General features: G+C 30.6%; 1 protein-coding gene across 2 annotated transcripts in view; it reads right to left on the bottom strand.

The window, feature by feature from the left end:
• The window catches only part of LOC129910790 (protein artichoke), a 435,745-nt gene that overhangs the window by 335,863 nt on the left and 85,845 nt on the right, over positions 1–14,037 (bottom strand). For both annotated transcript variants that reach the window (XM_055988333.1, XM_055988334.1), the window contains exon 2: positions 11,394–11,438. The gene's annotated coding sequence lies outside the window, so the exon portion shown is untranslated. The remainder of the gene's footprint in view (positions 1–11,393; positions 11,439–14,037) is intronic.

The raw sequence follows: 14,037 nt of genomic DNA, 5'->3' as shown, positions 1-14,037 counted from the left end.
ATTAGATAATTGAACTATCTTTCAAAACCTATTTTTAGTTAAGCAGTCAAAAGTGATTTGAATAATAATTGGAAAATTGGTAAATAAAATTAAGAAAGCAATAATTTTTTATATTATTATTAATGTAAAATTTTCAAACGTTTAATTGTTATACCTTCGCATTTCAGGTGACATAAATCTGGATATGTGAAAGCTGAACTGTGTCAAAAATCTTGCAGCATTATGTCTGCTCCTTTAATTTTCTTTTATCTTAAAGTAGGTACAATTCATGTTTCGAAATTCGCCCCCAGCTAACTAATTATTATCTGTTACAATATGAACAGCCCTGATTGAAAGACAAAAAAAACAAAAACTACCTACATCCTGAAAGGATTCAAGCATCAATGACAACTTGGATGGATGATTTTCTGTTTCTGTCTTCTGTATAGTTTGTTAATATTGGCATGTTAGTCTCTGGAAAGAAAGGAAAAAAAAAAAATCCTTTTTGTTATACGCATTCCATCCTCAATTTCTGATGAGTATGAGTCTTATGTATCCTTTTATACAATATCCCATATATTCTATATTGACAAAAACAAGCAAGACTGAAAACAGAATAATAATTGGATTTCCTTTGAATTTTACATGTGTTTTAACAAAGAAAAGGGGAATATACATACAAACAATCGCATAGCAAAGGCGTATATGACATGCATAAAGTAACTGGAAATGAACACTATCTGTTATTCCCATAAAGGAATTTTATTGTTTTGACAGGACGAAGAGTAGTATATACTGATGACGATGATATGATAAGATGGCAATGGCAACAAGCTACGGAAATATACTCTCTTTTTGTTCAAAAAGAAAGCTCAACGAAATAAAAACAAAAACAAAGAAAAAAAAAAAAAAACAATACAAACAGAGAATTTCATGTAATGGCATATGTATTGTTATTTGTACCTCTATATCCTTTATAATATGGAACAGGAGCAAACTATTTTACGATGATTTTACCTCGATTTCATCACAAAATACCTGGTTTTATTGTTGTTGAATAAAAAGTCAACCTAAATGAATGTAGAAAGAAACAAGCACAATCCTTATTCATTTTCTCTCTCGGATTCAAGGATTCAGAAAAGGAACAACAAGTAGTCCTTTAATTCATTCCGCGAGTTCTCTTTTTTTTTTTTTTTAATAAAAAATAGGTCGTTCCTTCGAATAATTTGTTTATGCTTCTTTTTGCTGAAAAAGAAGAAAGGAAGTGAGGGAGAAGGATGGTGGAAAAGGTAGGAGTTTAGTAGGTAAGTCAGAGATACCCAAAGGAGATGGGAAACTTTCGTACGTTTTACCCCCCAAAACCCATTTGTTTATTTCGTGTTGTTGTAATCTCTTTTGTATTCGTGAATAAATGTGAAAAACACACATAGTGTAGCCACGGTGTTTTTACGCACACCTAAGCAAAAATGTATAATTTTTCACGCATACTTAGCCAAAAATGTATATTTTTTCACGCATACTTATCCAAAAATGTCTAAAGCAGCTTGTAGGCAAACCCGTATGACGTCAGAAGTTTCTCATCTCTTTTGGGTATCTCTGAGGTAAGTGGATTTATGGTTTCGAAAAACAAATTTTCTACTCTCTTATCCCTGAAATGGAAGGTAAAAGTTATTTTCATTTTATACAAAACTAAAACCTTATAATATGAATTGGTACACGCGTAGGATTTTGCTTTGGAAAAAGAAAATGCTCGTTGTTGTTCCTACAGAGGTATTTTAATAATAATGAAACTTGATAAGGCCTATAAGTACCTATGTACTTGCAATGTTAAAGGAAGAACCTCCAAACAATGGTCTTGATTAGTAGAATATTTGGAACTATAAAATGATATTCATTTAACATTTTTCTTTTTTTTTTATTTTGATCCGCTGTTTTGGCAGTGGATTCGAAAACTTTCAATAAGGAAAGTATAAGTACATTTTCTTAACTCTCCATTTTTTTTTTTAACTCAATAAGAGCAAGTACAAGCGACTAATGCATGCATTTTAATTCCAGTTCTAAATTTTGGTATTAATAATAAAGTTTTGAAACATGTAACAAGGTATTGTTTTGCCCGAGGAAAGATTATAATGAAAACAAAAGGTAAATACTATGGCGGGTTTTTATTATAACAGAGAAGAGAGGATTCAACCTTATTATGTACGTATATTGTGCAAAAGAAAAACTTTATAAAGTTGTTTCTTATTTTAAATGAAATTATAATTGACTTCTGTCATCTGAATTCTTTTTTTGTGAGTTTATTTATTTTTAAAAATAAAATAAAAATGCTAGCAATGCATTAAACTTAAGTTTGAGAAAAGTTATTGTGAAATAAACTGGAAATGTTTAAAAGGTTGTTTTCATTTAGATAACTTTGAACTTTGACATTAAATAACGTTAATGTTTAGGATGCAATGTTTATTTAAATATAAAAGAGTTCATATATGTTATATTGACATGAAATTAAAACGATTAGATTAGATAAAACAAAGAAAATTGTTAAACTTAGAAACCAGATTTAAAATACAAAAAGTTAAGTTCTAAGTACTAATAGTTTCGTTTGATGTTGTATCGCTGAATTAATTAATTCATAACACTGGTCAACAAAGTCAGAAAAATTTGATTGGCTTTCGTTTTTGAAATATTACCGTTAGAAAATGTAAAAAAAACGTAATTTTGGCTGTTTTCGAGGTTATGTTTTTATGTGGGGTAATTCATTATGAATAAATTTGTAACGGTGCCTATAAGAACTGGTTTTATTCTTTCAAAATTTTTTTAGATCTTTCCGATATCTCTTGTACTACCCGAAATATATAAAATTTAAATAGCGGTCTTTGAATCAGAAACAACACTGGGCAACCAAATTAAACTTTTTTGCCACAAGAACCAAAATATAGTTTTCTGAAGGTTTTTGGGTTGCTGAACTCGAATCCACAATCAGAAAAATTCTATTAGCCTTCGTTCTTGAAATATTACCGTTATAAAATGCAAAAAAAGGGTTTTTTTATAACGGTTATATTTCAAGAACGAATAGGCTAATAGAATTTTTCCGATTGCGGATCTGAGTTCACCAACTCGAAAACCTTAAAAAAAAATATTTTGGTTCTTGTGGCAAAAATTCTGTGACCAGTGACTTAAACTTTAGATTAAGTTTAGTTTCTCTTTGGCTTATTAACTGAAACTTAAGATATCTCGAGCAATAAAAAAGATATCGGGAAAATTTAAACAGTTTTTGAAAGAAGAATATCTGTTCTTATAATAACCGTTACAAATTTGTTTATAATGAATTACCCCACATAAAAACAGATCCTCGAAAACAGCCAAAATGACGTTTTTTAGCATCTTATAGGGTAAGGTGGTATAAGAGTGCGCATTTTAGACAAAACACCAAATAAAACAATAACAAAAAGAATTTAACTACTTTTTTTATATATAGTTCTTAGTTTATAATCAAAGCAACGAAAAATCCTTAAAACTGGTAACAAAAAAGTATTAATTCAAAAGTTATAAACAAAATACCACGTTAGGTCATTTGCGCACTCTTATACACACTATTGTGTAAGAGTGCGCGGCTTAGTTTGTAAGAGTGCGCAGCTGCGTACAGGTGTAAGTTCGCACAAAAGTCGCAAATAAAACTGAATATCTTTAAATAAACAGAGTATTTTTCAACCCATCACTCCTTGCATGAGGAACAATCAATTTAGTCTTCGATTAATGGTTCCGAGAAAATTTCAATATTTCCTAGTTACTTTCATTCGCTTGTTTTTTGTAAAACTTGTATTTGTTTTCTTTTTGGTTGGAATTGCTTTTTCTAGCTTCTGTTTGCTGGTATATGGACAAATGCCAGTTATTTTGAAGCCTTGGAAAGCATTTACTGCTCTTTTAGCCCGCGCACTCTTATACATCATCATGGTGCGCACTCTTACACGTCCAGACATGTAATCGAAGAATATATATGTATTTCACAATGCACTTTAAGACCAATCTTACGTGTTCCTCAAATGTTTCTTTTTGTCGACTTTTCAATGTCCCATACTTTGTTTATTGTTAGTTTTTGTTGTTAAGCGGAAAATTTAATTTGTTTGGCAAGAAAAATTGGAAAAAAAAGTGCTAAAAAACTTAAACTTAACTAGAACCTCTGTTTACAAACACATTTGCATGAAATTTTGACAGCAGATCAAACTCACTTAGATCTTTCCAAAATAAGTGCATTCAGTCTTATATTCCTTTTCAAACCGTAGACAATGCCGTCTTTACCATAAGGGCACACGGGGCCCGTGCCCAGGGCCCCCATTCTCAGGGGGGCCCCGAAGAAACGAAAATTTCTCTCACACATTTATTCCCAAAACATTTTTGTCGGGTAGACCATCTACCAAAAAAGTTTTAGTTTTTATATGGCAACCAAACAATCAAATAAAGTTTTGTCTACACCTATACGGAAAATATATGTTTTCAAAATGAAAACAAATTATGTGGCGTTGTATGCGGACAAAATTTTAAATCCAAACGACCAAACCCAAATTCAATTTTCCAAAAAATAAGACAATAATATTTTCTTTTTTTTTCCACTGTAGGTAGGTAAGATTATTTATTAATAAAAACAACGAATTCTCTTCCATTATCTTTTTCCTTAAATAATAATTTCGTTTGAAGTTTACAAAACTGTCAAATTTTTAGTGTTGTGTAAAAATATGTGTATATTCGTATTAAAAGACGAAAAAAGAATCAGTTCGTCGGCAAAAAAACATCAATACTTTTTCCGTTGGAAAAAGTTTAAGAAAAAACTATTGCCGGCTCGTCGACGGTACATCAATGGTTCAATGGAAAACGCTATGGTACAATGGTTGGCAGTTGGCACACCCAAACATTTTTTAATTAGAATTGCGAATTGCTCTCGTATTTAAAGATTGACACATAAAATTCATTAAAAAAAACTTTTAAAAAATTGTTTTTCAAAAAAAAAATAATTTTTTGTTATATCCAAAAATAATTTTTTTTTAAAGTTTTCTTAATTTTAATATCAGTATAAACCTTTTTATGTCAAAATTTTCATTAAAATCGATTGTGTCGTTTGCATTGAAAAATCGGTTCTATGGCAAGTAGGTAACGTTAATAACGGTCCAAAAAAATATTTTTCTTATTTCAAAAGTGCGGCTTATTTGCAGCATTACAAGGTTTTTTTTTTAAAGCAAAATTGTTATCCGTTTTTGAGAAAATTGCAATATCTCGAAAACTTTATATTGGAGATCAGTTTAATCTGTACAAATCGTCTGTACCGAGTTTTTAGCAAATCTATCAATCTGTTTGAGCTCTTTTTTCCAATTCTTCAAACTGAAACTTATAAAGGATACAGGGTTATTATTGGCATTGGCAACGATTGATGTCTCAATGCACGTATTATTGGCAACCCCTGTCAATAATAAAAACACTAGGTACTTTATATGGAACGATATATTGGCACCCCTTTTTCACCAACCATTGCACAGAGAAAAATAGACCACATAAAATAGAACAAAAACAATAAGATTTCTCTATGGTTTTCATCCAAGAAGGAAACCTTATTAAAACAATCGGGTTTTCCTTATTGTTTTAAAATCTGCAAAAAAATAAAAAAAACGATGACCAGGCTGGGAATCGAACTGGAGACTTCAAATCATTAGTCGCCCACCTTACCACCTGAACCAACCTGCCATGAAAATATTGATCGCGATTTTTGTTCTAGTGCTAAGTTGCAAAAAAAATCAACTTTTCAGTCAAATTTTAATAAGATTTTCTCTATAAAAATAATAAGAAATCTCCTTAAAAAAACCTTATTAATCGTTGATTTTAATAAGATTTCCTTATGAAATGTATGGACGGTAAAACAATATGGCAATCTGTTAGTTTTTAGCGGGTCATATTTTTCTCTGTGTGCTTTTAAGCCAACCATTTTACTTTCCAAAAGGGCCTCAAATTCTTGTGTGCCCAAGGGTCCCAGGATAGTTAAAGACGGCCCTGACCGTAGAAAATCGCTTTGCGCACTCTTATCAACCGCGCACTCTTATACCATCCTACCCTAACGTTAATATTTCAAAAACGAAGGCCAATCAAATTTTTCTGACGAGTGTAATTGATAATGTTATTGCTCAGTATTATTTATTTAAAGTTTGATTTAAACGAATAAACCCATTTTATAGTAACATTCTAACAATCTAGAAAACCCTTAGAAATCATCATAAGCATAGCTATATTTAATTTTTTTTTTTTTTTTTCATTTTTATGAAAAATTAGAAGAGGTGATTATCCTTTTTTACATCAAAGAATAAAATTACATGTGAACTTTCAATGGTATTTCTTTTAACTGCTATTTAAAAAAAAGAAAAAAAAAACTAGTGAAACAAATTTAATGAAAGTAATTACCAATGTGACATAATTTTTCTTTAAAAAAGAATATTTTAAATAAATTTCAATTTGAAGTAAATTGCCCCATTCATAATTCTTTCGCATCTCATTTAGTTTATACGAACCTATTCATTTTGTTTTGAATGGAAGGCATAGCACTGCATTTAAAAAAAATGTCATTCATCTCACTTTAAGTAAAACTTTTCTAAATTGTTGGTTTCTATTGGTATGTGCACTTTCTCGTACTTCTCACCTTGAATTGTATTTGTCTTACGTGACTTCAATAAAACAAAATTTGAATATGTTTTTACTTGCTCTATAGGGCAAGTATTGGTTTCGTGTCGAAAAAAAAATTTGAGGTTTTAATCAAAACCAACATTACGATGATGGAGAATTCCAAAATAGTGGGTCCCGCAATTCCGTCCGTGCGTCTGTGCGGTTGTGCGTCCATTTGTACACATTTCCACAGCCCAAACGGGTGGACGGATTTTCTTCAAATTTGGTACAGATAATTTTTATGGAATTCTGAAAGTTGGTTTTTTTTTGTTTTTTTATATCTCGCTTAGAAAGTGTACCTCCCATACAAATTTTTCAATTCAAACCAAATAACTCGAAAACGGCTCTAACGATTTTGATTAAACTTTGCAGACGTAATATTCGAAGCAATTTCAACAAAACTGCATTTTTAATTTTTCTCAAAAAAGTCAAAAAAGTGTACCTCCCATACAAATTTTTCAAATTATACCAAATAACTATAAAATGGCTCTAACGATTTTGATAAAACTTTACAAACGTAATATTCAAAGCAATTACAATAAAACTGCATTCTTATTTTTTTTCAAAAAAGTCAAATAAAAAAACATTTTTTTTTTTTCATTTAACAAAATTTTGCCCTAAATGTCGGCTCTTCCCCAACATCAACAAAATTTCTTTAATTGATTTATACAGAGGCAGCTCTTAAAATCTACAAGTTAACTAACATAAAAGTGTTTTAAACTGCAAGAGCAAGTACGTGCGACTCCAGTCGTGCATTTTATTTTTTTTTTGGTTTGTGTGCATTTCTGTGTTATTAAATAAAATGGAACAAATTAAAGGATAACTTAAAGTCAGTGCCGGCTTAAGCACTACCGGCGCCCCTGGGCAAGGTTGCAAGTGGCGCCTCTCAAAAAAAATTCATTTTAAAACAATTTTTTAAAATCACGAAAAAAAGCAATAGCAGATTATGTCTTACCTCTCATATACTTGTTAATGCATTTATTAACAATGTGCAGTTTATTAAAGCACATAAGGTTATCTTAAAAAAAAAATTAAATAATCATGTCATTTAGGCTCAATTGACAAGTTTACCTTTATATCTGACTTTTTTGTTTAAACACATTTAAAGAGTAGGTACAGTTGGTTTTATTTGAGCAATAATTTTTCAAAAACTTTTTCAACTAGGTACATTAATATCGTTTTCGATTGGAATCACTCAATGATTCACTCATTCTGAAACCCAATAAAAAAGTTTGAATCGCTTCCACCCAATTCTGAAATTTAATATCTGTATTGGTGAAAAATCAAATAATTTTTTTTTGATTTTTCACTAGGAGAATAAAAAACTTGCAGCAGGCTTCTGAATGATTCCGGACGGCCAATCGAAAACGACATACATTTAGAAGTATTAGGTTTGCTCGTTGTGAGCTCTAGGGCACTCTGGGTCGCTCCGAATTCGTTGTCAAGCGTTTTTTGTAGCTCCTTTTTCAACCAGAGTTATTTCCTCTGTGTTCGATGTTCGCTGATGAAACTAAAGCTCTGAGGTGTTCGATGAAAAATGAAAACCCGAGAAAAAATTGGGGCGCCTTGCTCTTCAAAGATGAACGAAGATTTTGGACACCATTGTCCTTCCGGAAGCCAAACAAATTAACCCAAAATTGGGGGGCGCCTTCATTCTTCAAAAAGTTTAGGACAAAAAAAACGAGCGCTGTTGAAAATGTAAAATAGAAAAAAATTGGGGCGCCTTTGTGAAAGTAAAAATGAATAAAACATCGATTGGAAAGACTTCGTTATTTATATCACTTTTGTAAAAGTTCGGGGCGCCTGCGGCGCCCCTCAATTCTTGCGCCCCTGGGCGACGGCCCAGGCTGCCCCCCCCCTAAAACCGGCTCTGCTTAAAGTCATTCATAAACAGTTGTTGGAGACGGGAGACTGATAGAATCCCGATATTCAAAATCCAGAAAACCATAAATCTAGAAAACCCAAAATTCCGAAAACTCAAAATTCCGAAAACCCAAAATCCCAAAAACCCAAAATCTAAAAAACCTAGAATTCCGACAACCTAGAATACTGAAACCCCAAAATCCAGAAAGGCCCAAATCCAGAAAACAAAGAAAAAATAAAAAAATTAATACACAAATTAAATAATAGTTTTAACATACAATTATTACAAATTAAATATTAAAACTGTTAGAGTTGTAGGTATTGGGATTAGTAATAGACCCGAATTTAGCGAAAGCTCGATTTCAGGATTTTTGGTTTTTGGGATTCTGGGTATTCGGGATTTTGGATTTTCAGAATTCCGGGTTTTCGGGATTTTGGGTTTTGGGATTTTGGTTTTAGGAATTTTGACCCCAACCCGTTGGAGACACATAGTTAATTATGTTCATATTAAGAGTTTACAGTATTTTTAAAAAGTTAATTTTTACTAACTTAAGAAGAAGAAATTAAATCCTCTAATAATAACTTCAGTTTAAATTAATTCTTGGTGCGTTTCCATAAAATAAAAACATTAACATAAAATACACTTCTGCTCAATGCACACCTTTTTTCTTTTGTTAATAGATTACTCAAGCACTTTGACCTCGTGCATGTCTTAATTCATTCTTTTTATCAAAAATCAACAAATTGCTGGTAATCCAAATTTTAAAGGTGTAAAACAAAATCTGACCATCATTCTACTGTATTACACAAATAGCTGAATTTATATTTACTTAGAATTAGTAACATGCTTAAGGAGGTTGAATTAATAATTGTTTATTGACCCTTTCGATTATTATTATTATTATTGGTTAACATTAATATCAAGCAAATAAACAGTGTGTTTGCTTTAGATAATTAATATTATAGAACCAACAATGCGCATCGCTTAGTTTAAAATCACATAAGAGTTGACATTAAAATTATTCTAAACACAATGCCAAGGGCTCTTTTACTAATGAAGATGAATTTCGATGCACTTAAAATTCTCAAGTCATATATATAAATAAATAGAAACAAACACACACAAAATATTGACTTAGTGTAATTAAGTTAATCAACATCAGCAACATGCCTACACACAAACGTAATATCCTTTTATATGTTGCAGTTTTAATGTCTAGGAAGAGTCTTTGTTTCATATAAAATCTATATAAAGGAACTCTAAGATGGGTTCCTTTATTGGCAAAAGCACTTCCTATTTTCGTAAATCTCAACCATTCTCTCCCAAGCGCCCACACTCCTTTTTAACAACCTTGTCGTGTACATATAATGTATATGAAGGTAATCAAACGTTTTGCCTCCGCCTCGCATCTAGTTAGAGTAAAGCTTTTGAATAAGAATGTAATCGTATATATATCTAACATTCAATAAGCAAAATGAAGTCTCTTTGAGCTACTTTCCCGAGCTCCTAATTGAGAACAAGTAGTACCTGGGGTAATAATAGGGAATTAGTTATTCTAACAGAACACACTTGGAGAGAGTGTAGCTCCTTTGCTTTATAATATTCCTATACACAGCTCCTTGGTACTCATATATCATTAATCCATTGAAACAATTCTCTATGTTGTAGGAGTAGTAGGTTATATTGAATAAAGTAATGCTCGTTTTATTTACTCTTGTTATTTTGTATGTTAACAACTAATATAAGACATCCTTTCAAGAGGAAGAAAATTGAAAGAATATTAAATCCTTTTTTTTTTTGCCTAATTTTTTGAAATTAACCAAGTTACAATGTCGTCCTTTTATATTACTTGAGTAAAAAACATTTTCTCTTCTCTTTTACGTCAATGAGGGTTAATTGAAAATTGCCATTATAAGGATTTTTATCACTTTATATTTGTGTGTATGTACATGCTGCAGGTGCACATAAATGGGTCGGAATAAATGTCCTGGAATCTGATTATAAAGGATGACTAAATTAGGGATGAAATCGAGCGAAGGTACTAATGGGGTTTTGTTTTAATAGGTGACTATGTGTGTATAAGTGGGTATATTAAAATCCAATAATACACTTAATAAAGAGGTTTTTTAAAGGGGATTGGTGATTTAGACAAATTAGGGTTTTTTTTATTAGGGTTTCAATAGGTGGTAAGATTGTTCCGGTTTTATGGTTTAATTTTAGCAAAATTTTAGGAATGAAGAATGTGTATATAAGATTTAATAGAAGCATAGGTGGATTCAAGAGGGTTACCATAAGCAATGAAATCAAAAGCTCAAAATTAAAAAAAATGATACAAAAAAGAATTGATAAGAGATAATGTTAAAATTTGGTACAAATTCCTTGCTAAAGATGGAAGACCTTAAAGTTGGCAGAATCATGGGAAAATCAATAGGGTTGCCAGAGTACTTTAATCACATTACATTAAAGTTAAAATTTAAAGGAAGGAAGCTTTAAAGATGGTATTTGATATAAGAAGGTACAAAAATGCCAGAAGTTTAAGTGGGTACGACAGGGTTGCCAGATGTCATCAAATTTCATAAATATAAATGAACATGGGAAGCTATTCTGGCCATATAAAAGACTTAAACTTGATACAGTTAAAAGTTCAAACAAAATTGTAAAGACCACAAGCCTAAGTCAAAAAATACATTTGCCACAGTCATAAAACCATAGCTTTGTGAGTAAATTTAAAAATAAAAACCTAAAAGAAACGAAGGTAAAAATTAGTGTAAGTCTCGGATATAAAAAATACATGTTTGAATTCATTCGTATTTTATTGACAAAACTACATTTAGGAATAACAATAAACTCTTACCTTGTGTAATAGAGACAGCTTATAGCATGAAGACAATTATTAATCCTGGAAATAAAATAAAATTGTTTGCATGTTAATTATAGAAATAAGAATCTCAATATAATAAGAAAAGCTTATGTAAAGTGAATCAAGACAAAATTTTAATATTTGATAAAATTTATTTTCTTATCAAAAAAAGTGGAAGCATAAATTCGGGACAATGGAGACCCCATTTGTGTTTGTTTGTTTTTGCAAATCCATTAACATATTTTGGTTACAGTATGTCACTCATAAACGCCTCATAAATCAATATTAGGGGTATTCACGATCCGATGCAACTGGTCTTGTATCATTGCAAAAGTGCAAAAGTGTAAAATCTTGCAACACTACAACAACAAAATATATGGATTGAAATTTTACAATGGTCTTGCACTTTTGCTATACCCTAACCCTATTGCAAAATAAAAATACAATGGTGTAAAATTTTTTTGACAGATGGCAGCTCGCCGTCGCGTGTCGCCCATGATGAACAGTTTATCTTTTTTATTCTTATTCTTTTTTATTTTGTTTCTTTTAGAGTCAATTTTTCAATCTTCTAATAAACAGTCAGTTAACTGTTCGACGAATAAAGTTATTAGGCTCATAAACAATCAGATAAAAACATTGAATTTTTCAATCAAGAATAATTTATTCTACAAAATAACAAAAAAAAATTGTCAAATTCAAAAATATTTAAAATTAAACGTCATTTTTATTCATGATTGTTTTTGTTTTCTTGTGTTCCACTGTATTTTTTTCAAAATTCTTTCAAAAAAGCTTTGACAACTGACGCAATATTTTTGTTGAGATTATTCCTTAGAATAATTTTTATTCGTCTCTGAAAGAAACAGATAGATTTTAGCTATATCTGCTTGTTGAAAAATTGATTTTTTCTCTATCCTTAGGAATAAGTACTAAATGACTGTTTAACTGACTATTGAAAAATTGGCCCTTAATGTAATTTGTGAAAATAAATTAACCCGAACACAACAAAGAATGAAATTATAAAAAATTGAAAAAAAAGAATAAGCATCGTAGGAAAGACAACTCCGTAAAAAAAAAGAATGAAGCTGATATAATTCATATCATGGATTCCATTCAATATTTACTATAGATAAGAAGAGGTGCGTTCACGATCTATTGTAAAAAAATAAAATTTTACACTTTTACTAGACCTGTTGCACCAGATCGTGAATACCCCTAATGTTGTTGTTTCAGGGGTTTTAAATTTTTGCGTCTAATTTAAGCAGAATCAAATATGAAGTAAAACACCTATTTCTTCTTCTTTCTCGAAATCCCGAAAAAATATACAAAACGAAAAATTTCAACAAACTTTTCATTTAATATAATTTTTCGGAATAATGGATTTTAGGTACCTATTTGGGGTTTTGGAGATCTTGGGCTTTCTGAATTCTTGATTTTCGCGATTTTGGGATTTCAAGATTTCAGATTTTGGGATTTTGACCACAACCCATTGGTAAAGCTTGTTTGACTGATGTCCTTTTCAAACCAAAAGTTAATATCGAATTTGTCAGCAAAATGACACACAAAAATTGAGCTATTAATTCACCTTTATATTTGTTGAAGTCCCGATTTTGATTCAGTGTAAAAAAAATCGTTTGATTCTGGGTTCATAGTTGGCAAAAATCTTAAAATATTGCTCCTCATAAAAATAAAATGCACGACTGGGGTCGCACGTACTTGCTCTTGCAGCCCAAAGCACTTTTATGTTAGTCTATTTGTAGATTTTAAAAGCTGGATCTAAATGTAAAAAAAAAATTGATATTGGGGAAGAGCCGACATTTAGGGCAAAATTATGTTAAATGAAAAAAAAATTTTTTTGTTATTTGACTTTTTTGAGAAAAAATAAAAATGCAGTTTTTTTGCCACTGCTTTAAATATTACGTATACAAAGTTTAATCAAAACCGTTAGAGCCGTTTTCGAGAAATTCGTAATATCGTATTTTTTTGTATGGGAGGTGTACGTTCTAAACGAGATATAAAAAAACAAAAAAAAAAAACAACTTTCAGAATTCCATAAAAATCATCTGTACCAAATTTGAAGAAAATCCATCCACCCGTTTAGGCTTTGGAAATGTGTACAGATGGACGCACAACCGCACAGACGCACGGACGGAATTGCGAGACCCACTTTTTTGGAATTCTCCATCATCGTAATGTTGGTTTTGATTAAAACCTCAATTTTTTTTTCGACACGAAACCAATACTTGCCCTATAGAGCTAGTAAAAACACCCTTTTATAAGAAAAATATAAAAATAATGAATTCGGTTTTCATATTTTTAGTTAAATTTTAAATATAGGGGAAGTAGGGGCAAGAGCCCCCTTTAAGTGTTTAACCGTATTAAAAACCAATAAAAAACATCTTTTAATAAAAATAAAGTGTTTATTCATTAATTTTGATCTTTTTTGTAGAAAATCTCATCATAAAAAATAAATAAAAAAATACTGAACAAGAGAGTTTTTAAAAAACATCTAACAAAAAACCCTATCAACTTCTGTTGACAATAAAACCGTTTCTATTGTAAAATATTATATCTTTTTCTAATAATTACAAACGTACCTCTGCTATATTTTAATCGGTTCCCAACTAAAAAATAGTTAAGA

This window comes from Episyrphus balteatus, chromosome 2, assembly GCF_945859705.1.
Source record: "Episyrphus balteatus chromosome 2, idEpiBalt1.1, whole genome shotgun sequence".
In the NCBI taxonomy this organism is placed as follows: Eukaryota; Metazoa; Arthropoda; class Insecta; order Diptera; family Syrphidae; genus Episyrphus; species Episyrphus balteatus.
Note: the sequence above shows the minus strand (reverse complement) of the source record. Positions and strands in the feature narration are given on the sequence as shown.